Raw genomic sequence first — 25,495 nt, 5'->3', positions numbered from 1 at the left:
GTCCGGGCGGGTCTCGCATATCTCCAGAGAAGAAGACTCCACCACCTCCCTGGGCAGCCTATTCCAGTGCTCCGTCACTCTCAGAGGGAAGAAGTTCTTCCTCATGTTCAGACGGAACTTCCCGTGCCTCAGTTTGTGCACATTGCCCCTTGTCCTGTCACTGGGCACCACTGAAAAGAGCTTGGCCCCATCCTCCTGACATCCACCCTTCAGATATTTGCAAGTATATATTAGGTCCCCTCGCAGCCTTCTCTTCTTCAGGCTGTACAAGCCCAGCTCCCTCAGCCTCCCCTCATAGGAGAGATGCTCTAGTCCCCTCATCATCCTCGTAGCCCTGCGCTGGACTCTCTCCAGTAGCTCTTCATCTTTCTTGAACTGGGGAGCCCAGAACTGGACACAGTACTCCAGATGAGGCCTCACTAGGGCAGTGTAGAGGGGAAGGAGAACCTCCCTTGTCCTGCTGGCCACACTCCTCCTAATGCATCCCAGGATGCCATTGGCCTTCTTGGCAGCCAGGGCACACTGCTGGCTCGTGGTTAACCTGTCGCCCACCAGCACACTGCCAGGTCCCTTACCACAGAGCTGCTCTCCAGCAGGTCTGCCCCTAGCCTGTACTGGTGCATGGGATTGTTCCTCCCCAGGTGCAGGACCCTACATTTGCCTTTGTTGAACCTCATCAGGTTCCTCTCTGCCCACCTTTCCAGCCTGTCCAGGTCACACTGAATGGCGGCACAGCCTTCCGGTGTGTCTACCACACCTCCCAGTTTGGTGTCATCTGTACTTTCTAACTCTTCATCCAGGTCATTGATGAAGAAGCTGAGCAAGACTTGGCCGAGCACTCACCCCTGGGGCGCACCACTAGTTACAGGACTCCAACTAGACTCAGCGCTGCTGATGACAACCCTCTGAGTTCTGCCATTCAGCCAGTTCTCAATCCACCTCACCGACCACTCGTCCAGCCCACACTTCCTGAGCTTCCCTAGGAGGATGCTATGGGAAGACAGTGTCGAAAGCCTTGCTGAAGTTGAGGTAGACAACATCCACTGCTCTCCCCTCATCTACCCAGCCAGTCATGTCATCGTAGAAAGCTATTAGATTGGTCAGGCATGATTTCCCCTTGGTGAATCCATGTTGACTACTCCTGATAACCTTCTTTTCCTGCACTTGCTTGATGATGACCTCTAGAATGAGTTGCTCCATCACCTTTCCCGGGATGGAGGTGAGGCTGACCGGCCCATAGTTCCCTGGGTCCTCCTTCGTGCCCTTTTTGAAGATTGGATTGACGTTGGCCTTTCTTCAGTGCTTGGGCACCTCTCCTGTCCTCCAGGACCTCTCAAAGATGATGGAGAGTGGCTCAGCGATGACATCCGCCAGCTCCCTCAGCACTCGTGGGTGCATTCCATCGTGGCCCATGAATTCGTGTGTGTCCAGGTTGCTAAAGCAATCCCCTCACACAGTCCTTCTTGACCAAGCGAATGTATTGGTCTAATTATGAATTTCTGCTATGCACAGCTTATTACACAAAGCTCAAGGCTACACTTGCCTGTCTCTGCAAGACTGGGGACAGTTAGTAAAGTCTCCCCTGAGAGCTGCTTCAAAGCCGCAGGATGGTTGCTGCTCTGTGCCCTGTTGTGCCAGGCCTGGAGCGAGCATGTATGCTGCTTGTGGTTCACACAGCAGTCGAGCAAGTTTCAGTAGGGTTTACTGATAGCTGCAAAGTTCTGGTTGGGACTCTTGTGCCTCAATGTAGCAGCTGCTCTTGCAAGCCTCTGTCAGGGCTGATGTAGCTAGGGTAGCTCCTCATTTTAGGGCGGTGGAGGAAAATGGATAGGATGACTCTGCTGTGTCCCTTTCTGCCTATTTCTCCATGACTCCTCGAAAACGAACAGCTCAGACTCTGAGTGAGACTGTTTTCAAACATCACCAGCCTCCAAGACTCCAAGCCTGAAAATTTAGGGGAATGTTTTGTTGACAGGAAACTGTCACTTGCTTTTCTGACAGACGTTTTCTTGTTTGGTTGTTGTTTTGTTTTTTTGTCTGTTTCAATGGAAATGTTGAAATATCCTTTCCATGTGTGTGGGGAAGATGGAATTACTCAGGACTGATTTCTTCTAACCTTTAGAAAACACACCCGTATTCTTCTATGGGCTGCTTCTAATGCCTCCTGCTGCTTTAACCTCAGTTTTCCTACAGAATTATGTGTTTATGGCATTTTAATCAAGTCTCCTTATTAAAGGTATGAGCACAATTTTGTGTGAGGTGAAGGCTTGAGCACAGTCTACATCAACACCTGACAGAGCCTGGTGATTATACATAACCTACGTAACAGCTTTGCTGTTACACTTTTGACTAAGTTCTCACTCATTTCCTAAACCTTGACAAGACAGGCAATCTGCCTTCCCATTAGAATCTCATGCCCACTGCCCACCATTACAGTCAGCTATCAATGAATGATGAGACTATAAACTAAGCTATATTTACTGGTACCTGCTAGTACCAGCTAAATCTTCTTTATCTCTTAATATAAGAAAGCCCTGGTGAGTACATGTGCTTACAAGATTTACAGTAGGGATTAGAATCTGGAAGATAAATTTTCCTTCCCATTACACATATGCAACTTATTGCCAGGTCAGGATACATTCTGTCACTTAACACAAGGGAAGACTCTGGCACGAAATCCAGGATGTGTTTTGGATGTGTTTAAATCTATTAATCAAAACTGGTGTAAACCTATCTTTAGACCTTGTCCAGACAAGAAAGAAAAATCATGTCCAAACAGAAATAACTAAAACAAGTTCTTACCTGCTTTATTTCTGTGGGTCTTTTTTTTCTCTTTTTTCCTTCTTTTTTTTTCTAAATGTTTGAGACTTGGGGTTTTGCTGTTGAATGGTGAACACGTGCCCATAAAATGACTTATTTCAGGTCTGTAATGATTATGAGTATCTGTATTAATGCTAAAATGGCCACAAGAGTCTCCAAGCAGGTTTTCATTTGTACTCAGTATTATGCCAACATCCAGAAAGTCTTTTCCTCTGCAAAGTCTTTAGCAAGGTTTAAAAACCTAAAGGTATTAAAACTTTACCAAAACAAAACTTCAGTGCTGGGCATGGCTGCTGAACTCTTGCAAATATCTTTTGTGAATGACTGAATTGTCACATCAGTAACTACTGATTACTATTTTGGTCATTCAGATTACTCTTATTATCTGTTTCTGGGTTTGATCCTGATCTCACAATTGGTTCTGCTTAAGTAATCCCAATCACCTTGCTACAGCAATGGTAGTAACTAGTTCTTTCACATCTGTGTTTCAGTGCTCTCATAGGGTAGTCTTAAAAATTGTTTCTCTCAACAGTGAAGAATCTCATTTCAACCACGTCTCATTAATCAAGACCATTGTCCTATTGAAAAATCAGGTAAATAGAAATATAAACATACTTCTCTTCCATTTGCTCCACCTCTTCTGTCAGGTTCTCCCCCACTAGTTAAGAACATTGCAACACCAGGAGTTATCAACTGCCTCTCAAATTCAAGAAAGATAATTTTTAACTTGTTCCTTTATAGCTGGCCTCAGGCTCTAAATCTCCCTATATGACACTCAAGTAATAATTAGAGCAATTAGTTCCTGCCCCTCTGGGATAATTGCTAGCATAAATTGAGATGACTTTCCTAAAATTTCCTCTAAAAAGTTAGAAACGAAAGAAAGAAAAGAAAGAAAAGAAAGGAAGGAAGGAAGGAAGGAAGGAAGGAAGGAAGGAAGGAAGGAAGGAAGGAAGGAAGGAAGGAAGGAAGGAAGGAAGGAAGGAAGGAAGGAAGGAAGGAAGGAAGGAAGGAAGGAAGAAAGAAAGAAAGAAAGGAAGGAAGAAAGAAAGGAAGAAAGAAAGGAAGAAAGAAAGGAAGAAAGAAAGGAAGAAAGAAAGAAAGGAAGAAAGAAAGGAAGAAAGGAAGAAAGAAAGGAAGAAAGGAAGAAAGGAAGAAAGGAAGAAAGGAAGGAAGGAAGGAAGGAAGAAAGGAAGAAAGGAAGAAAGGAAGAAAGGAAGAAAGGAAGAAAGGAAGAAAGGAAGAAAGAAAGAAAGAAAGAAAGAAAGAAAGAAAGAAAGAAAGAAAGAAAGAAAGAAAGAAAGAAAGAAAGAAAGAAAGAAAGAAAGAAAGAAAGAAAGAAAGAAAGAAAGAAAGAAAGAAAGAAAGAAAGAAAGAAAGAAAGAAAGAAAGAAAGAAAACCCTCCAAACCCCACTAAAAAACTGAGGGAAGGAAAAGGCTGTAGACACAAACAGGCAAAAGTAAATGGGAAAAGGAAAAGCAAGACAAGACAGTTTTCCACATTCCATTCCTGTGATGCTGCCTCACTCACAAGCACCACGTATGTAACATTCCTTCTTGCAGGCAACAGGCCTCCCTACCCCAGGTGCCATCAAAAATTATGAGGGGGGAAAAAAAGAGAAACTCATATCTTAAAAGAAACCCTGTTTTTCATCAAAATGTATTGCTTTAAGGCAGCCATTTGACTGGAAAGGGAAAAAAAAGAATTAAAAGAGTCTTGTTCTCTAAATTTCTATGTAATGCTTAGCCGAAAGAATAACTGAACAGTAATGAGCAGGAACTTGAATTTACTAAGTTAAAGAGAAAAACACTGCAGTGGAATAATTTGCTAGAGGGATTAGGTGCAGGTCAACATAGCCTTCTGTGGTCAACAGCAATAAATGAAGAATCAAGCAGAAATTCATTACAAATCCAGTGCCAAGAGTAGGAATACTGTATTTAATTATTTCAAAACTTGGCCTTGTTCAAAATCAGCACAAAACCTGACAATTTCAAATTTCTTTCTGAAAGAAATAGTACAAGCTGTTTTACTTCTTTCAAAGCTTTCTGTTTAAACAACATTAAAATAATTTTTTTTATTTTAGCTTTTTTAATAGTGTGCAGCATACATAAATATTTGAAGTAAACAAGAAACCCTTATGTTTGATTCAAACACACAGAAATGGGACAGTTTAAATAGACAAAAGTATCCACCTCCATTTTTTTTAGCGAAAATGAAATGTTGGTGAATTTCAAACATTTCTTGGGTAGACCCATATGAACACAGAGTATATTCTACCAGTAATATTAAAGCCAGCTCTGCTTCAGAACTTAATTGTCCGCTGTTGCTTCATTGCAAATATATTGCTTAAGTGCACGCAATCTAGCAGGAAATACAATGAAAGTAGTTAATGTGAAGTGATTATTCCGGACTGTGAAAGAGGGAAAAAGAGTCAATAAAACAATCTCAAAATGATTTCACGTCACTTACCTAATTGCATAACCCCCTAATTCCTTCTATTTTTCTTCTCTCTATGAGGAGAACCTGGTGTCTCCTATCTCTGCCCCCATTTTCTTAAGAAAATATCTCAGGACAAGATTGAAATTTTACCACAGTATCACAGGTGAAAAAAGATGTGCTTTAGAAATCACAGAATCACAGAATCACAGAATGTTAGGGGTTGGAAGGGGCCTGTGGGGATCATGTAGTCCAACCCCCCTGCAAAAGCAGGGTCACCTACAGCAGGCCGCACAGGACCTTGTCCAGGAGGGTCTTGAGTATCTCCAGAGAAGGAGACTCCACAACCTCCCTGGGCAGCCTGTTCCAGTGCTCCATCACCCTCAGAGTGAAGAAGTTCTTCCTCATTTTCAGAGAGGGCTTCCTGTGCTTCAGTTTGTGCCCATTGCCCCTTGTCCTATCGCTGGGCACCACTGAAAAGAGTTTGGCCCCATCCTCCTGACACCCACCCTTAAGATGTTTATAAGCATTTAAATGGAAAAAAGAGCTACCTATGATTCAGAAAATGATTCACCTTCTGCTTAAATGTTGATCCTTGGAAGAGATAATCATGCCCTGTGCGTGAATGAATGCCAGTTTGCATGGCTTATCTGCCCTGGAGACGGGCTCTGGGACCGAAAGTCTCAACTCCCCTCTCTTGCCCAGGTGAACAGGGAATGAGAAGAAGAAGGACAGAGATGTGAAAGAACTGAGAGCAGGTCTCTGACTTCACTGAGTCAATGCCAGTCTGTCTCCTGTGCGATCTCAAGGCTGAAGATCATCCATCTGCAGAGGCAACATGGCGCTCTTCGTAGGTCAGGTAGACTGGGACAGAAGAAACACTGAGCAGCCTAGGAGTGATGAAAATAACATAGGAGTCATTCTCACCTCAGCGCTTGCCCCATCCAGTCTGCTTACAGTCCTAGGACGATTTTTGTTTTGCTGGAAACCCTGTGTTGTTCATCAGCTTTCAGAGTATTATGCCAGTAGAAGTCCTTTTACATGTACAACAGAATTGTAGTGGAATTGGGAGCCATGGTTGTCAGAGGGAGGAAATTTCTTTTAACCCGAAACTTACCTCATACTGTCTCATCTGTATGCATTCATAGGTGGGCTACTGAACTCTGGTGAACTGAGAAATTTTATTGTTTTGAACAGACAAGCATCAGGACATACTGGTAATGACTGGGTGCCTAATAGTGTTTGCGTGTGTTTTGTAGGTTAGCGAAATGTTGAGTGTGGTCTGGGACACAGAAATCAATACAGACACTGACTGATTATTCAGCTTTCCACATCTGCATGACTTTGGAGCAGTCACAATGAAGGCAGAAAAACTCTAGTGATACAAATTATTGGGTTACTGTAGTGCTAATAAAAGGAGAAGCAACACCTAAATCCTCACATAATGCACTCCTCACGTATGCTTAATGCAGTGTGAATTCAAATGAAAGATAGAAATCTGAAACAGGGACAGCAGATCATGGCTGACATCAGCTACTGCAGGGATATTTGTCTTTTCTTTAATATTTCCTTAGAGATCAGGAAGCGTAGCTGACATATTCAAATGAGGTAATTTCCTTATCCTTGAAGTCAGTGTAACATGCACTTGGTCACTTCAACTAGATGATGTGATATACCTAGGAACTACTAGCTTCACTAAACAGAGTGAGATGTAAGACCTCATGCATCTTTGAGAATTTGCATCTTTCTCACTACTGGTACAAAATATAAATGGTAAGACATAGAATTGGTGAGTTAACATGTCAGGGTACAAATTCTCACCAGCCAAGCATCATGGAGAGCATCAGACAAGCATGAGATTAGAAACATTTACATTAGATAAAAGTCCAGTCAAGTTTACACAATTCTTCTTCAAAAAGAACATTTTTTCCATTTCATTTATTTTGATTACGTTTCCTTTTTATCTGGGTCTGGGGTAAATGCTGTGCATTGTAGTTGAATCCTGACTAGAATGCACACTAAATCCCCACGTTAAAGTTATTTTGGTGTTTTGCAAAGTCAAGTCCTGCTGTGAAGGTGCAAAACGTGTTAAAAATGTAGAAATTGAAGGAGGTTATAAAGTGTGTGGTGCCACTGCTAAGCTGAGGGAGTGTGGGTACATGCCACATACCTGTGTGGGCATGAAGAAGGCTATGTGTGGGAGGGCATGGGAGAGATTTGACTTTTGTAAGGGGATATCAGGCTTAACATCCCATCTAGGAAATATTATTTTAGCTTCAAATGTAAAAATGCTGCCTTGCAATAAAATGCAACATCACCTCTGTAAATTTGGTTATTTTGATACATAAATAGAAGGATCTTCCACTCAGGTTTCATTAAAAAAGAACTCAGCACTTACTGTTAAGGAAAGTGAATGTAAAACCTCAGGAAGATGCTGACTTCTCAAAGCTAAATCTGTCTACAAAACAGCAATGTGCTGAGTGGTGGCACAGCATTGCAAGAGGGGTGATTTCCACTGCACATTTGGTGGCAAAGGTATAAACTTTATTACCTATTTAAAAGTGCATTTCTTAGCTTTTATGCTAAAAAACATGCTCTTGATCAGTCCTGAAGACAAAAAGCCACAATGTGGGCAAGTATATCTATGTAAGTGTATGAGTCCAAAGGAGGAGTCTCCCTAGTGAATGTCCTTTCCCTAGACAGTGCTTTCACTGAAGGCTGTGAAGTGAAGCTGGGTATATGATTGTATTTCTCATCTGCACCTCCCTATGTAGAAGCAATGTGGAGTTTTACGTGCCTAATGAAGAGCGTGGGGAAGTGGAGAAATTCTAAGAGGGAATGTGTCATATCTATAGCTACACACAGTTTTAAGACAAACTTGAGCTCCCACTCTCTTCGTTCTCTCCTCTACATCACCTGCCTGCTGAGTTGAACATCTTGGAGGTGGTGAGACAGCACGACAAGGAAGGACCGCTTTCCCAGCTCTGGCAGATCACAGGAAAAGTGTAGATGAGCCAGCTGATACAAGGGATGTTAGAATTTTAGTATAACACATAGCATTCTGCACTTCTGCATTTAATTTCCAATGTTCGGCAACATGGTAGCCAGGTACAGTATACTGCCAACTCCCTTCCCAAGCACACAGAAGGTTTAAACCATATTGGAATACAGATAACCCACTGAACATCTTCCCCAGCTGAACATGACTTTTGTTGCCTACATAAAGAAGTACGTTCCTGGGTTTTGCACATAGCAGCTTATTTCTTAGCATTGATTTACTTTTCTGTGGTGGTGACTCTCCAAATGTTGACTCTTCTGACTTCAGTGGTAACTGCAGGTGCTCAGCACCTTTTAAAACATGGGTAAAAGTACTGTAGCTGCTTAGGTCCCTAAAATTATAATGCTGGATCAGGCGTTGAATCATTTGACCAAAACTCCTGTCTGTAAAGACAATTACTTCTAGGCACAATCCAAGAGTATTACAGGCAGAATATTCTATGTGCTTATTAGGCCTTCTGATCAATGTTAGAGATTAGATAAGGCTCTGGAGCAGTAGTTTTGTATGATTTCAATAGCATTTGCTGTTCTGACTCTAGATTCTTGCCATCCGTTTAAACATACATTTTCCCTTTGAGTCTTACCACTCACAAACCTCAGCTATTTACAAACAGTAAGAAGTAGGTCACTCACACTTCTTCAGATCCTGAAGCTGCAATGAAGTGTAAACATAAATGCATTCCTGTTGAGATGATCATAAGTCAACTTTTATTCTCACACCTACCTGTGGGACTGAAGCCTAAACAGGGAATGTGTGCAAACCCACAGACAGAAACAGTTGGAGAGGGATGTGTTACAAGACCGCTATTAATCTACCCTTTTTTTTATTGCCCTCTTCACTTTGTACTCTTTCTTTATGCCATCATTCCTTTTGTATTTTTGTTCCCCTTCCATATCACTGGGCTTGTTTAGCAGATTTCATTCCTGTCCTGTAGCTAACTCTTGTTCGGTGATTAATCATTCCTGTTTTCAGTAATATAATATTCCCAAATAACCTCCTTATAAATGATATTTTTATCATGCCTGTCCTGTCCTGGATCATGATTTTCTTTGGGCACTTGAAAATTACAAAAAACTCTAGGTATTTTTTAAGTATGAAGGCAATGGAAGATAAAATTTGTTTCTCATTGTAAAAATAACATACCTGTAACATTTTTTATGTTAGATTAGAGCTCAGAGCTGGTATCCAAAATAAGCCCTCCGTCTCATAAGAGACACATTTGATAATTTTAAACTCTGATATTAATGTGACCAAGCTCATGGATCTACAGCAGAGCTAGTCTCTTTGTGCTCCCTTTGTAATCAAAGCAGTGAGAAATATTTTGCTGTACAAATTCTCAAGTTTGTTTTGGATATCCTCTGTAGGGTAAAATGTAGTATACCTTAAAAAGTTTTCAATAGGTACAACTACTGTAATCAGATAAATCTTATTTTTGTCCCTGATTGTCTGAAGTTCATGGCTTGCCACACTGATGCAAAGGCAAATGGGTGGTTCGTGATTCAACAGTAATGCAGTAATTGCTCTGGAGCTTCAGAGGAAGTCTCAGGGACTACATGCCCTAGGTGACTGTGCTAGCAGGGGAGGCTTACGGTCACTTTTGTCTCCCTCTGGCAAATTTTCATCTGTGCACAGTTTAAAAGCTCCTGAAAAATTAGCCTAGAAATCTTTTGCACCTTCATTCATGGACATACATACTCATGCATCTCCCATGAATGTCAATACGGTAATCTATTTGCACCAAAGAGACAATATACACCATTGTTGATCTCATTTCTCCTTGATTTTCTCATTTTCTACCCAATTCCTTCAAGCTTACATGGCTCATAGTTTCCCTTCACTGTTGGTCTAGTAGAAAGTGATTTCAAGCACTACATGTCTGCCCGCAGTAATGATGGTGCTAAATGCCATTGTGTGGTTTGGATCTTCACAAATCAAAGCTGTTCTCTTACATTCTTTCCTGCTCACAGGTTATAGGTCTAATAATTAGAGTGTCCCCTTGATGAGCACATTGAGATTTAGTTTGCATGCCTTAATGGCAGCAATAAGAATAAAATTATATCTCTTCATAGCAATCTTTTTCGATATGGCATTAACTCTGCATTGTTTTGAGTGTCATTATTATTTACTTGGATGTCAGCAGAATTTCACTCATGAGAAAAATGAGGAAGATTTGGCCACTTGGGACATTCTAAAATGCTGCTTAAAGAAGAATACTTAGATGCATAAGCCACCTGGAAAAAAGACATATTTTCTTCTGTTTCAATCTGCAATAAGAATATTACAGAATCACAGAATCACAGAATGGTAGGGTTTGGAAGAGACCTCTGTGGGTCATCTAGTCCAACCCTCCTGCCGAAGCAGGGTCACCTACAGCGGGCTACACAGGACCTTGTCCAGGCAGGTCTTGAATATCTCCAGAGAAGAAGACTCCACAACCTCCCTGGGCAGCCTGTTCCAGTGCTCCGTCACTCTCAGAGGGAAGAAGTTCCTCCTCATGTTCAGACAGAACTTCCTGTGCCTCAGTTTGTGCCCATTGCCCCTTGTCCTGTCACTGGGCACCACTGAAAAGAGTTTGGCCTCATCCTCCTGACACCCACCCTTCAGATATTTATAGGCATTTATAAGGTCCCCTCGCAGCCTTCTCTTCTTCAGGCTGAACAAGCCCAGTTCCCTCAGCCTCTCCTTGTAGGGAAGATGTTCTAGTCCCCTCATCATCCTCATAGCCCTGCGCTGGACTCTCTCCAGTAGCTCTTCATCTTTCTTGAACTGGGGAGCCCAGAACTGGACACAGTACTCCAGATGGGGCCTCACTAGGGCAGAGTAGAGGGGAAGGAGAACCTCCCTCGACCTGTTGGCCACACTCTTCTTGATGCACCCCAGGATCCCATTGTCCTTCTTGGCAGCCAGGGCACACTGCTGGCTCATGGTCAACCTGTCGTCCACCAGGACCCTCAGGTCCCTTACCACAGAGGTGCTCTCCAGCAGGTCTACCCCAAGCCTGTACTGGTGCATGGGGTTGTTCCTCCCCAGGTGCAGGACCCTGCATTTGGCTTTGTTGAACCTCATCAGGTTCCTTTCTGCCCAGCTTTCCAGCCTATCCAGGTCATGCTGAATGGCAGCACAGCCTTCCGGTGTGTCTACCACACCTCCCAGTTTGGTGTCATCAGCGAACTTGCTGAGGGTACATTCTAACTCTTCATCCAGGTCGTTGATGAAGAAGTTAAACAAGACTGGGCCCAGTACTGACCCCTGGGGGACACCATTAGTTACCAGCCTCCAACTAGACTCAGCGCCGCTTATGACAACCCTCTGAGTTCTGCCATTCAGCCAGTTCTCAATCCACCTCACCGACCACTCATCCAGCCCACACTTCCTCAGCTTCCCTAGGAGGTTATCATGGGAGACTGTGTCGAAAGCCTTGCTGAAGTTGAGGTAGACAACATCCACGGCTCTCCCTTCGTCTACCCAGCCAGTCATGTCATCGTAGAAAGCTATGAGATTGGTCAGGCATGATTTCCCCTTGGTGAATCCATGCTGACTACTCCTGATAACCTTCTTTTCTTCCACTTGCTTCATGATGGCCTCCAGGATAAGCTGCTCCATCACCTTTCCCGGAATGGAGGTGAGGCTGAGCGGCCTGTAGTTCCCTGGGTCCTCCTTCTTGCCCTTTTTGAAGATTGGAGTGACATTGGCCTTTCTTCAGTCCTCGGGCACCTCTCCTGTCCTCCAGGACCTCTCAAAGATGATGGAGAGTGGCTCAGCGATGACATCCGCCAGCTCTCTCAGCACTCGTGGGTGCATTCCATCGGGGCCCATGGATTTGTGGACATCCAGATCGCTTAAGCGATCCCTCACACAGTCCTCGTCGACCAAGGGGAAGTCATCCTCTCTGTAGGCTTCTTCTCTTACCTCCGGGGCCTGGGATTCCTGAAGGCCAGTCTTAGCCCTGAAGACTGAAGCAAAGAAGGCATTCAGTAGCTCTGCCTTCTCCGCATCCTCCGTCACCAGGACACCCGCCTCATTCAGCAGCGGCCCCACATTGTCCCTAGCCTTCCTTTTGCTGCTGATGTAGCTGAAGAAGCCCTTCTTGTTGTTTTTGACATCCCTTGCCAGCTTCAATTCCAGGTGGGCCTTGGCCTTCCTCGTCTCATCCCTGCATGCTCTGACCACGTTTCTGTACTCTTCCCAAGTGGCCTGCCCCTCTTTCCACATTCCATGAACCTTTCTCTTCTGCCTGATCTCCGCTAGAAGCTCCTTGTTTAACCATGCAGGTCTCCTGCCTCTTTTGCTCGATTTCTTTCTCAGGGTGATGCACCGCTCCTGAGCATCGAGGAAGTGACATTTAAAGAACGACCAGCACTCTTGGACCCCCCTGCCTTCGAGAGGCCTGGCCCACGGGATTCCTCCCAGTAGCTCCTTGAAGAGGGCAAAGTCAGCCCTCCTAAGGCTACTAGACCAGTAAGACAATCTTCCCTTGACCAGTGACCCAGGTCAGACCAGCATCTGAACACTTTATGGGTGCAAGTGGGATTTTTGTGTGTGCTTAAGCACATATACTTATCTGCCATTCTGGAGTAGTTAGATTTTGCCGAATTAGGACCCAGTTGTAGTGGTGCAGGGCAGTGAAAGCAATTACCATATGCATAAATAAAATGAATAGCAGCTGTAATACTACAAAAATGCACACACATGTATCTACAAGCAAAAAGACAAAATAGTGATGGCTAAGCTCTGGGTAGATAAAAGCAGTGGGGTTGTCATCTGATTCAAGTCCTTAAATCACCGAAGGACAGATCATTCTCATGTTGAAAAGGCTGAATTCCAGTGAAGTTGTGGCTGCGGGGACCTCTGGGACGTGAGGCTGGGGCTGCCCCGCGCAGGACTCAGCTGGTTCCAACCAGTGCCAGCTGGTTCCAGTCGGCTTCAACGGCCCCACCACAGGACACGTCTTATCTTGCCAGCCAAGTGGGTGATGCCTCTGGGAACACATGTTTAAGAAATGGCAGAAAACATTGGACAGGCAGAGGAGGAGGTAACAAAAAGTGGATGAGAACTAGGAGAAGGAACACCAAGTCAGAGAAGGAGGAGGAGGAGCTCCATGGCAGAGCAGGTATCCACCGCAGCTGTGGGGAACCCGTGCTGGAGCAGGGGAAGAGGGGAGAGGAAGGAGCGGCACCAAGGAACTGCCGTGTGCTGACCATTTTTATTTTGATTGTCTAGAAATTAAGTTAGCTTTCCCCAAGTCAAGTCTGCTTTACCACAAGGGTAACCGGCACGCAGTCTCCCTGTCTTTGTCTCAACCCATGAGCTTTCTCATTGCTCCTTCCTATGCTTTTCCCTTGTCCTGCTGTGAGGTGTGAGATGGGGGGGTGAGTGAGTGGCTGGTTGGGAGTTTAGCTCCTAGCCATGGTTAACCCACCACACTGGGTCTAGTTTTTAATATTGTGCCCTTTGCCTTTCAGTTATCTGAAATACTTACCTTATTTTGATCTACAGTTTTTCACTCGGATGTGCTGTGATATCAGATTGTAAGCTTGCAAAACATTAATTGTTGTGTATTCAAAGTTTTTCTTTGACTTATGGAAAAGCATTACTTATTTGCCTTTAATCTCAGAAATTTAAGCAGCAATGTATAAAAAACAAAAAGAAACAAGACAATTAACAATGAGAAAAAGGGGTTGAGACATGATCACTCTGCATTTTTAAACTGTTGCGTGTGAAGATGGAACAATACCCTGCACAACAGAAACTGACTCCAGAAATCTCTGTAAATGGCTTGTGGATCTGAGGGAACTGCTCTGGACAGAGATAAAAGATAAGAATAACCTTAATTTGTCTTTAGGCAGTCCTTGATATACAACTTAAAATTCTTTGAAGTGTCTAAACAAGTTTAATACATTAAGGAAATAGTCTCCAAATAGATTTTTTTTTCAGAACAATTATAATTCCATAGATTCAAATTCCCCCTTTTTACAAGTTAAAACAATAAAATGAAGCATATGTAAGCTTTTTAAATGGTATCTTTTGGAAATAAAATCAGCCGTTTAAGTCAATTTCATACATTTTTCACGTGTTTTGAACTTCCCAAAAGGAACATCTTCCAAAACTATATTAAAGGAAACCCTTAGTAGCAAAAAATTTCCCGTGAATGTTGGTTTTGTGTTACTGCTAAATTGCTTCCAGTACATTAGATTAGTTTCTTGCATAACATTGCATTATTCAGTGCTTGTGCTTTTTCTTCACTGTGATTTCTAGCCCTTATTCTTCTGTATTCATCTCTGGGGACAGGGAATTACCTGACAGATATTGCCACCTGCTGTGGTAGAAACCTGGTAGGCTGACCTAAAATTAAACAAGTTATGGAACTGAAAGTTCTGGTTGGGTTGTCTGCTGGGACTGAGCATGCTGTCTCGAAGTACAGGTGTCTGTGGGTTGGAGCTAAAGTCTCTGCTCCACCCGCAGAGAGGCAGCAGCAAAGTGGTGCCCCATTGAGTATGGAGTAGCTAAGGAAGAAAGACATCGACTCATACTGGCGTTGTAGACCACTACCCTCTGTGGCCAGAAAAGATCACTATGATCATCTTGGCTGGGCTCCTGCATATACGGGCTGTATGATTGCTTATAAAACTAGATTAAATCTGAGTGATGGGTAGGGTGTCTGGTGATTATATGCCTGGATGCCAGAAAAAAAATTCCATCATGAATGAAGAAAATTTGGGCCTTTGGCCTTATATGATATAGGTATGCACACTAAAGTAGCTGATGTTAATTGTGACGAACTTCACCATATTGAATGCCTTTCCTTGCTAAATCAGTATTTGAAACAAAAAAATTTCTATTAAAAAAGAAATAGTAATGATTCCAAACAGTGGTACATTTGTGTAACAGTTTCAGTTCTTTAAATACCCGAATTTGTAAGAAAATGTATCTTGAATCTAATTCAGCACTCAGCTATTTGTTGTAGGTATTTCTTTGACAGCCAAATTCTTTCCCTTTTCCTCAGACATGTTTTCCCTTTGCAAATTTCAATGATCAAATCACTTTGTCTTTATGTGGCACAGAGAGAGTTCCTTGAGCCTTGTCTCATACAGCACATTCCTTGTCCCTGTTTTTGAACTTTTTCTTGTATTTCCATGTCCTGTTTGTAGAGTGAATCCAAGAATTAGTTGCAATCATTTCACTATGTCTGTGTTCAGGAATTTTATCAGTTGAACCATTCATTTGTTTTTATGTTCATGTTTGTGGAATTGTGGCTTTATTGGTATGCGTTAGAAGAAAGCACCCAGAATATGTCCATTCTTTGTTAATGCTTCAAATATTTCATTCTATGTTCCTGGGTAGTTAGGGTTTAAGATTGGGATACTTTTTCTTTCAAAAGATCCACATATATTTACTACTCTTTAATGCCACATTGTTGTTGCACAAAACTCAGTATAATCTATATTAATAGAATATATGAATAAAAGTGTGTTAGAAATGCCACCATTTCTCTGATCCATATACATTTATTATAGGATAGAACAGTATTCTGTATATGTAGGAAATTATTGTCCATCTGACAAGCAGTTCTGCTCTACTTCAGATATTTTAAGCCAGATCTCAACAGGTATTTAATAGCCAAAGACTGAAAAGTAGATGCTAAAAGATTTGCAAAAACACTTATATACTTTATTCCACAAGAGTTTGTTAAGTAGCATTGTGAAAGTCTGCACATTCCTACATTGTATTTGCTACTTACTGTCTAAATTATTGTTAGTTCGGTGTGTCAAGTTGTCTTGTGGTGCCTAATCATCAAGCACATAATGCTTTGTTGAGAGACGGTTGATCTTGCACTCGTACAGTGACTTGATGTTTCATTTTAATTTTGCATCATGAAGAGGCAGACACTGGTGACGACTTGAAGTTAGCTGCTAGTTCTCAGCTTGCAGATTAATTGGTCAGGAGACACCTCTGTTTTTCCTTCAGTTTCTGGTGTGATGATCGCTAAAGAACAAGCTTTTGACTACGTGCAGAGTAGCCACAAATTACGCTGAAAGAGATACAGATAGAGCTAGTTGTGTCACTTTTATTAAGCTGGTATTGCCTAGATAATCCACCCTCTCACAAGCTGTGGGAAGGAGTGCTTTTACTGAGGTGGTTTATCTCCCTATGGGAAGTGTAAAAGATAATTGGGTTATAATGCCCTCTTGATTTTAGGTGAATTTGCGCCTGTGAAAAGGTGAATTACTCTAAGTTTTTTGAAAATTGTTGATGCTTTGAGTAAAGGATTCTACATTGTGGATTGGACAGTGATTTACCAACTGAGAAGTGATACTCATAATGAAATAAAAAGTTCGGCAGTGAAGCACAGTTAGGCCAAAGCTACCAGTAGCCATTCCTCTTTCTTCTTCCTTGTGAAGCTTCATCCTTTGAATAAGGTTAAGGAAGGAAGGAAGGAAGGAAGGAAGGAAGGAAGGAAGGAAGGAAGGAAGGAAGGAAGGAAGGAAGGAAGGAAGGAAGGAAGGAAGGAAGGAAGGAAGGAAGGAAGGAAATTCTTAGAAGGGTTTTGGTGTTTTTGTGATATTTTCCTCTCAAATGTGCACTTGTAAGAGAGAGATAAATTGTGTCCAATCAGAGATATGATCATTGTTCAACTCTGAGGAATGAACACACTTCCGAGAGGCTAGCGGAGAACATACAGAATGAACACAATATTATTACCTTGCAAAAGGTGTTTAAAGAGCTACATTACCAATGACTTAATATCATTAAAATTAATTTATTTGGCTTTTGTCCTAAGGGATGGTTATTCGCTTAAAGTACTTTTACCTGAATGCAGAATGTTGAGGAACTACTTGAATAATTGAATGCATGTGATCAAGAAACAACATGTCTTCATGGGTGTATACTCAATAACCACCTATCTGCATAAGTAAAAATTGCATCCTTCAGCTAGCCAAAGAATTCCAGGGCTGCAGATAGACCTGTGTCACTTTTAGGGGAGGTTTTAGATAGCAGAGCTAAGATAACATTTATTGAGTTTATTTATCTAATGAGTTTAGATAACATTCATTGGAACTGACTGTGTTGGGCTGACCTAGGTGGCAAATCATGAAAGGGCTGAATTAGATTGCTAGTATCTCAAGGGTTAGATTGTCACTTACTTTGTGATCTATCAGGAAAATAAATAAAAAGGAGAGGTACTGGAGAAGATAGCAGGATTTACTATGTGATGAAGATACTGAATATCCTCACATTTCCCCAAAATGAATGGGAAGAAGCATTAGAATCTGTGAATCTTATTTTTTCTTGATGTTTTGGAGGCATCCAAATTGAAGAATTTCATATTTTCTATCATCACTTGGGACTTTCTGTTACTGAATCAGTGTCTGCACCCTGAAAAGTTATTAAAAGAACCCAGTTTACATGTTCATGGAAGTAGTCTTGTTATATGCTCAGAATGTGTATGTAGGCTTGTTATAGTAGAAACACGTGTTTCAGTACACATTCTCGCCACAGATCTGTGCAAGAATTCGGTAGCAAAGCATCATTGCCGATGAGGAGGGCTAGTTTCCTGCATGCTTGTATATGCATCTTGGTGATGATGAGTGACTTACGAACGGCATGCTGCTATGTGTATTTTGGCATTTCAGGATCTGCTTTGCTCCCGGTTCCTACTGTATGTGTATTTTGGCGTATTGATTTAGTGCATGTTCGTAAACAGTGTGTAGATTTGTAATGTTGAGCTTGGGTTTGCATGTTATATTCTTTCATAGCACTAGGCAAGACAAGAATAATTGAAAGGGGAAAAGGGATATTATTTTGTTAGTTTAATAATGTCACAGGTCAGCAGGAAAGCTGGGAAATTGTAAAAAACTTTGTATCACTATTGGTTGGGAATTGCAAAGCCAAACTGGGTGTAAGTTGTGTAGCTGAAGAAGCAAAACAAAAAGTCTGAAATTTTGCCAAAAATCAAACAGAAATGGCAACCCTTGCTCATCTCTTAGTCACTGAATCCATATAAATGAGATGTAAATACAGTTTATGATGACTTTAAAAGATCATTGGAAATATCCTTGTCCTAACTGAATCTGATTCTTTTATTAGCCACATCATGATGAATTAAGAATAACTTGATAGAAGTAAATGGCTTTAAACTGGCCAGAGAGGGAATCTAGTTCACGAAATACAGTTCTGCTTTACTCCATGCCACAGCCCGTGACTGCCCAATTAAGCAGGAAGAAACACCACCTGCTATTTTGGCTGCCCAGTCCATGCAAGAGTGAACATGTGGCAAAAGCAAAGTGCTGTCTGTTGAAAGGTCTGGTTTGTATTCCAAACTCTACCACCAAGTCCTAGTTTCTGATCTGGCATGAGTATTCAACCCCTGTGTTCACAGATTTTCCCTCATCCGCAAAGTTAGACTGATATCATCTCACTGGGATGATATGAATTCAAATATTTTAATAATTGCATATTTTGTCCTGGAATCCTTTAAGAAAAGATTCTACTAACCAAATATTAATTAAGAAGCAAGTTTTCTGAAGATTTAGGCTAAGTGCAGGACAAACTTGCTGAAATATGATGTGTAATTTTCTTTATAGATCTCTGAAGGTCCTGAAAGCTTGTAATAGTTTTATTTTTCTGAGGTGAAATTAGTGGGATCAGGACTGGTCTTCTACCAGAAGCTGGGTTTCTTCTTTCCTGTCCCTTTGTACTGAGATCCAGCTTCAAAAAATACTATCCTGGAAGCTCAGTCTGTGTCTCAAAGCAGATATTCTGAAACTTTCTGGAAAATCTGCATCTGTGAGAAATTAATCAAGATTTTGAAGGCTCAGATGACCTAGGTAGTTTGAAATAAGAATTTTTTTTTTTCCCCTAGACATATATTCTTTGTATTGCTTGGGGGACTACAAGGAAAAAGATATGCTATGTGACTTGCCAGTGAAAGTACAGAAATTTGGTGTAGGAATAGTCTCTCCATCTTAGCTCTGTGCTGTGCTGTAATAAAAGGGCTATGCTACTCTTTTTAAAGAGTGATCAGTGAGTAAGAATAATAGAGTAGGTATAATGCTTACTAACACCTATTAAAAGACACCCTTATCTTCACCAAGAATTAGGTAAAGCCTGTCACTCCCTTCCATAATAAGAGCTCTGGAAAACCTCAGGAAGTTAAGTTACTAGGTGCTTGTGGAAGAGATGTCCTTCAGCCTATTTACAATTGAATTATTTATTTCCTTCAGCCTATTCGCAATGAAGTTGTATTGCAAAAGAAAATAAGATTCATTTTTTAAAGTACTCTTAGTTGAAAATACATCTAGAGAAAGTGTCTGGAGAGAAAGTGAATGGTGGTGTAGTTAAACCAAGCCATTTGCCTGTCTATTCTAACTCTTTAAGTATCCCTTTTGTTTAGGACATTTGTGTCTTGGCACAAGTTCTCATAATACCACTAACTCAATCTCTTCTCCCTGACAAGGGTATCCCCATGATAGATTTGGCACCCTAGCAAGTATCAGTCACAAATACTAGCACTGAGATAAGACAACAGGAACAGTTCCAGAAAGCAGGCAGTGGGTGTCCCTGAAGATTTGTAACACTGACGTTTTATTCTGCAGAAGGTTCTCTCTTTTACATAAACATCTCAAAAGATATTACTGATTATGTGGGATATTTTATGAGCTGTTTTATAACACTCTTGAAGAAAAATGTTACCTACCTGCAGGACATTTTCCTTTCATTTTATTAAAAAAATGAAGGCCAGTTGAACCGATGTATATTCAAAGTACTTCATTTGGCATCCGTAAACTCAGATGGACATCAGGTAAGAGAGGAATGGGGGTCATACCTCTTTGTTGTCTTTGCTAGTGAGATGCCAAGCAGACAAAGAAGCCCCTTCCAGAAGACCAACATTTCAAGACTCTACAGCCAGCTGCCTGCAGCATCCAGGTGGAAGGTGGGAATGTGCTGCTCTGAGGCTGCTCCCCTATTGTATGCCAAGTACAGCTGTGTCACAGCCTCGTGGTCCTCTTATCAACCACTGTCCACAGTACAGTAAATCTTTTCCTTGTCCAGACTTTTGATCCTCTTTGCTGTAACAGGAAAGTGAATATGAATTGTAGTGGAGATCTGTTTTTCCGTCATAGAATTTCCGTACTCACAAGCAAAGTTTGAACATAGAATCATAGAATCACAGAATGGTAAGGGTTGGAAGCGACCTTAAAGATCATCTGGTTCCGAGCTCCCCCTGCCATGAGCAGGGACATCTTCCACTAGACCAGGTTGCTTAGAGCTCCATCCAACCTGGCCTTGAACACTTCTAGGCAGGAGGCATCCACAGCTTCTCTGGGCAACCCGTTCCAGTGCCTCACCACTCTCATGGTGAAGAATTTCTTCTGAATATCTAATCTAAATCTGCCCTCTTTTAGTTTACAGCCATTCCCCCTTGTCCTATCACTACACGCCCTTGTGAAAAGTCCCTCTCCAAAACATGATGATCTGTACACACTGCTAACAACAGCTCTACTGTGTGCAACAGGGGTGAAGGATGTATGGGAGTGGGGAAGCTGGGAGAGTAGATCAGAACAGGGTCAGTGGCAATAGAAAGGCTTTGAATTTCAAAGACCCATTATCTTCTGTCTAAACCAGAGAGGGTGAAATTGTACCTCTGTGATTTCCTAGTTGGCTTCTAAGCCATCTCCAAGATTCTTTGGCAAGGCTAGAGCTTTCACAGAGAAAGCAAGACTGCTCCCCATTCCCAGTGTTAAAGATACATTTTGAATATATTTTTACAAATCTTCCAACTTTACATTTGAGGACTTAATCCTAATTGTAAGTATAAAGCCAGACTGAGACCTAATGTAAGAAAAAGTTTACCCAATTCTGGCCTACAAGATGTACTTTACACCATGCTGAAGGAGAGGGGCCTGAGTCAGAGTCTGTGCCTACTTCTACATTTTTGTAAAAGTGTTCAGTGAAGACAAGGCATTAGGGAAAATCTTCTGAAAGTGTCTTATAAGTCAGCTGTTTAACTTCAGTTGTTAAGTTAAAGCCATAGTTAACCATAATGTGGGAGAATGAAGATGTGGTGAAGAAGATTAAAACTGAACATGCAGAGAAATAAACTAGATGTAACTTTTAATTAATTTTAAAATATAAACTAAAAATATTTTACAGTAAGAGAAGTTATTTAAAGGAATATTTTTTCTTGTTTCTTGTCTTGTGGACTGTTTTGTGTGCTCAGAAAGGAAATGTTCTGAAAATAGCATTCAAACATAGCCAGTGATTTTTTTTCTATTATCTCTTTCAAACAATGTTGTATGTATGAAATGTGAAACAAGGTGGGCTTTTGTGCATGGCTTCCAGACAAGTTTATGTTCTGCAACAGTTGAAATCCGAAAGGATAAGAAAAAGCTAAGTGGTAACACACTTTGATCTTCAGGCAACAGAGGTGGGGCTTTAGCACTTTGGAGCATTCTCCTCATCAGGAAAAATATGTCTTCTTTCTGGACTGTGTTACACTGTATTTACTTTTGCAGTTGTACCTTTCGGACCAGGTTCTGCCACTGGTTACACTCAGTGGTGCTTATAAAAGAGTGTAACAGAGGGACAAATTTGGTCCTCTGTTTGTAAGCAAGCACCCAGGGAATGACACGAGTTGCCTTATTAGGCAGCACAAAAGGAAATAGCGCTGCTCGGCAATCTTCACTTGTTCCAGCCAACGGCATCTGTAGTTCTTCAGCCCTCTCGGGCCTGTGTTTTTTCACTGTAAAACAGCAAGCCCTTGAAAATGCAGTGCCAGCTTGGCAACTGAGCTCTGCCAGATAACAATTGACAGTAGGACTAATTTGGTAATGTGCAGCTTTGGGGAGTGACATTTACTGTATCTCCGGGTGAAATTGATACAAAACATGCGGCAGTGGCAAGTCTTGCATGGTATTTGCAAAGTGTCAACTTGAAAGAGTCAGGCTGCTCTTGTGTCTGCTCTCAGAGGCAATTGCTGCAGCCCATCAAATCAACCTTCATGTAATATAAACAGGGAGACGTTCTCCCACCATTCAGTGTTACGATTCTGTGCGGTTGCTAGTTGTATCATATGTCAACACATTGTACAGATAATGAAAATGGGGAGTCTGAGCTTGTACAGGAGATAAAGGTTTCCCGGGAGAAGCAAAATTACAGTGAACCTGTCAGGCAAAGATTAAGGATTTTGCAAAATAATCAGAGACGCAAAAGTTAGTCCTTTTTGATATGACTGTTAGCTGTGGTGTGACTTACTGCGCAGAATAATTCTATCAAATTAGTCCATTAATACGTAAGTTATAATGAGCTCTGTAAAAGGGACTTTCAGCATAAAATACTGGTAGCTCTTTCAGGAATTCCAGGTGGGTGGGCTGAAGACTATTATGATAGTGATTGCAGAACTAAAGATCTCACAAAAGGAGTTTTCACCTGTATTTTTACAGTAGATAGATATTTCGGAGGGGAGATTTAAAAGAGTGTAATCAAATCCTCAGATAGGGATATTGTTTTCATCATTTCTCCCCTTTCATACAAAAGGGTTGTTAAGCAATGGAAGGTTTCCAAACAGAACAATGGAAGGGTATGTGTGTGCAATTTTACTTTCACTCATTAACTTTTTGCCAGAACAAGCAAAATGCTTAGTTCTCAGCCATTCAGCAGTGCTTTTTAATAAGACCAGCAGTTGCAATCTGTTGCTGCGCTGAGAGCAGAATATCTTGTCCTAACATCCAGCCTCTTTCCCAGCCAGGCTCATTGTGAAGCTGCTCTGGGGCTATCTCAGTCAAACCCTCTGATAGCCAAGTACGCTGCTCAACTACGTCTACTGCAGAGGCTCACAAACGGATGCAGACAAACAAATAGCATCACACTTTCTCCTTGGTAACTACTTCCCACACCAGGTTGACTCTAACCCTCAGGAAGCTGATTGATCTTTATATTAAAACCCATTGGAACTCTAACTTCTGTCTCATGCAGAAGAAAAACCTCTGTCTGGAAAGACATGTCAAAGCTGTTACCATTTCTGCCAGTTATTTTCCATGTTGTGTATTTTTTTTATATTTTCTGCTAAATTGTAACAAGTTATTTTCAGACACATGAACCTACAAAGGAACCACTGATCAATAGCCCCAGTGATAATGAATTTCTTCACAGGGATATTGAAGAAATGAATTCAAAAGTGATGCCAACAATATTTGTTAAAATGTTATTTCTCAAAGAAAAAATGTAACTAGATGAAGCTCAGACTATGAAGTTTTAATCAGTCAAAAGATGCTTATGATGCATTCCTATACGTGTTCGATTATTTCTAAAAGTATCTTGAAACTTGACTGAGGCACAAACTGAACTGAGAACTGTGCCAGCCACAGCAGTACTTCTGCTGTATCTATGCCCCTCTACTTAAAGGGGGAACATTAAGAACACAAAACGTTAAAATGTAATGATTTTACTTTTTACTCCTCTGCAGAAGCCCATAATGAGAAGTCTCTAAATTCTCTGTGGGAAAATCATGATGTCTCCATGGTTTTATTACTCCTTTCTCTTTTTCTTTCTTTTAATAATAGCGTTGTTGTCTTAAAGCAATATTTCCATGTCCAGATCAGTGATTAAGCTCCTGTATTTGTATCATAGCACATGGATCAAAACTATCCTGATTTCCAGAAGCGCTGAGCAGCCCTAACTGGTTGAATTCAGTATCTGGAAGAGTGAAAACAAACTCTAGTTACCTGGGCTTAAGGATGTTTCTCTTAATCAGTCTGTGTGATCTACTTACACGGATAATACGAGAGCTTTGAGGGAGTAGAAGCATGCTGCAGTGTGGCACCCAAGAAACAACTTCCCCTCACAGCAGCCTGGCCTTCATGCAGCGAGCAGTCTTGCAGAAACAAAGGGAGATATAAAATGACAGAGACTACATGTGAAGACAGCTCTACAGAACTCTGCAGGGAACAATTCAAGACACCTCTTAATCTGTTTTATGTTCCCATTGCATTTGCAAATGCTATTTTATCTTCCAGGAGTGAGATAATGCATGAGTTTGGGAGGAAATTGTGGGAATATTAGATATTTAGGAGAGAAAATATGACTGTTTCAGTGCTGTCTGCAAGTGACAGAAGTGTACACAGCTTACTGTGACACATACAGTTTTACTTCAAACTATATGGTAGATTGTGATTAATAATTTATTAGCAATCAAAGATGAACCCTATATGCCTTAGTAACGCAATAGATGAATTGAAAAGGGCAAAACAAGAAAAAAGAAAAGTCACCAGGAAAATCCCAGTACCTGTGTGAGGTTTCACTGAAAATGAACATGACATAGCAATGGGAGTCCAGTGGACAAAGAAGCTCAGAGCTCTGCTTTGTAGAAATGCCATCACTGCATCATAGACACATCGAGCACAGTTCTATATTTTCCAAGAAAGCGGCGATAGGTTTTTCTGTAAGTCATGGAGGAGGAAAACTCTGTCCAATTTTAAGGTCTGCAACGGAGTAATGATCATCAAGTTTAATTTTAGCCGTCCTCATCCTTTAATTTAGGCTGGGAAAATATGTTTTGTCTGCAAATTGCGAGATTTGCTTCAGGTAAACTCTACAGGTCAATGTTTCTGCAGTGTTTGAAAGCAATTCACCAAATTCTTCCGAAGTTAAGAGATCACTAATAGTTCTATGTAAAATGGTGGATGAAATAAAGAAGAGCTTTTCCATTAACACCAGTGAGACCTTTGAACTTTTAAACAGATGTTTTGCAGTTTAAAATATTATTGTCATTAGCCATTAACAATTTTCTGTGTAGACCAAGCTTTTTGGAAAACTCATGTGCTTATTCTATTTGAAGGCAATACACTCTATATTAACTGTCAAAATTTTTTTTTTAGGCCAAATTGGCTGTAACCAGGAAGATTTTTTCTTCTTGTAGTTTTTAATTTCTTTCTTTCATTCTTTTTTTTTTTTTTTTGGGGGGGGGGTTTGTTTTTTTTCCTTAAGTGAAAGCAGATATTAAGCATCAGAAATAAAATTCAGGTCAATGTTAAAGCCCACATTTTCTCTAGATGGCCAGATTTTTCCCACTGTTGCTTTGTGTCTTTTCATTAGGTGGCTAAAAATAGCTAAAATTGCAAATCAGATTGCAAAGACTCTTCAGCTTTTATGATACTAATACATTTCAGCAATGTAAAATGCATTG

The sequence above is a fragment of the Opisthocomus hoazin genome, chromosome 2, assembly GCF_030867145.1.
Source record: "Opisthocomus hoazin isolate bOpiHoa1 chromosome 2, bOpiHoa1.hap1, whole genome shotgun sequence".
In the NCBI taxonomy this organism is placed as follows: Eukaryota; Metazoa; Chordata; class Aves; order Opisthocomiformes; family Opisthocomidae; genus Opisthocomus; species Opisthocomus hoazin.
The sequence above is the reverse complement of the archived record's forward strand: the minus strand, read 5'-3'. Positions refer to the sequence as shown.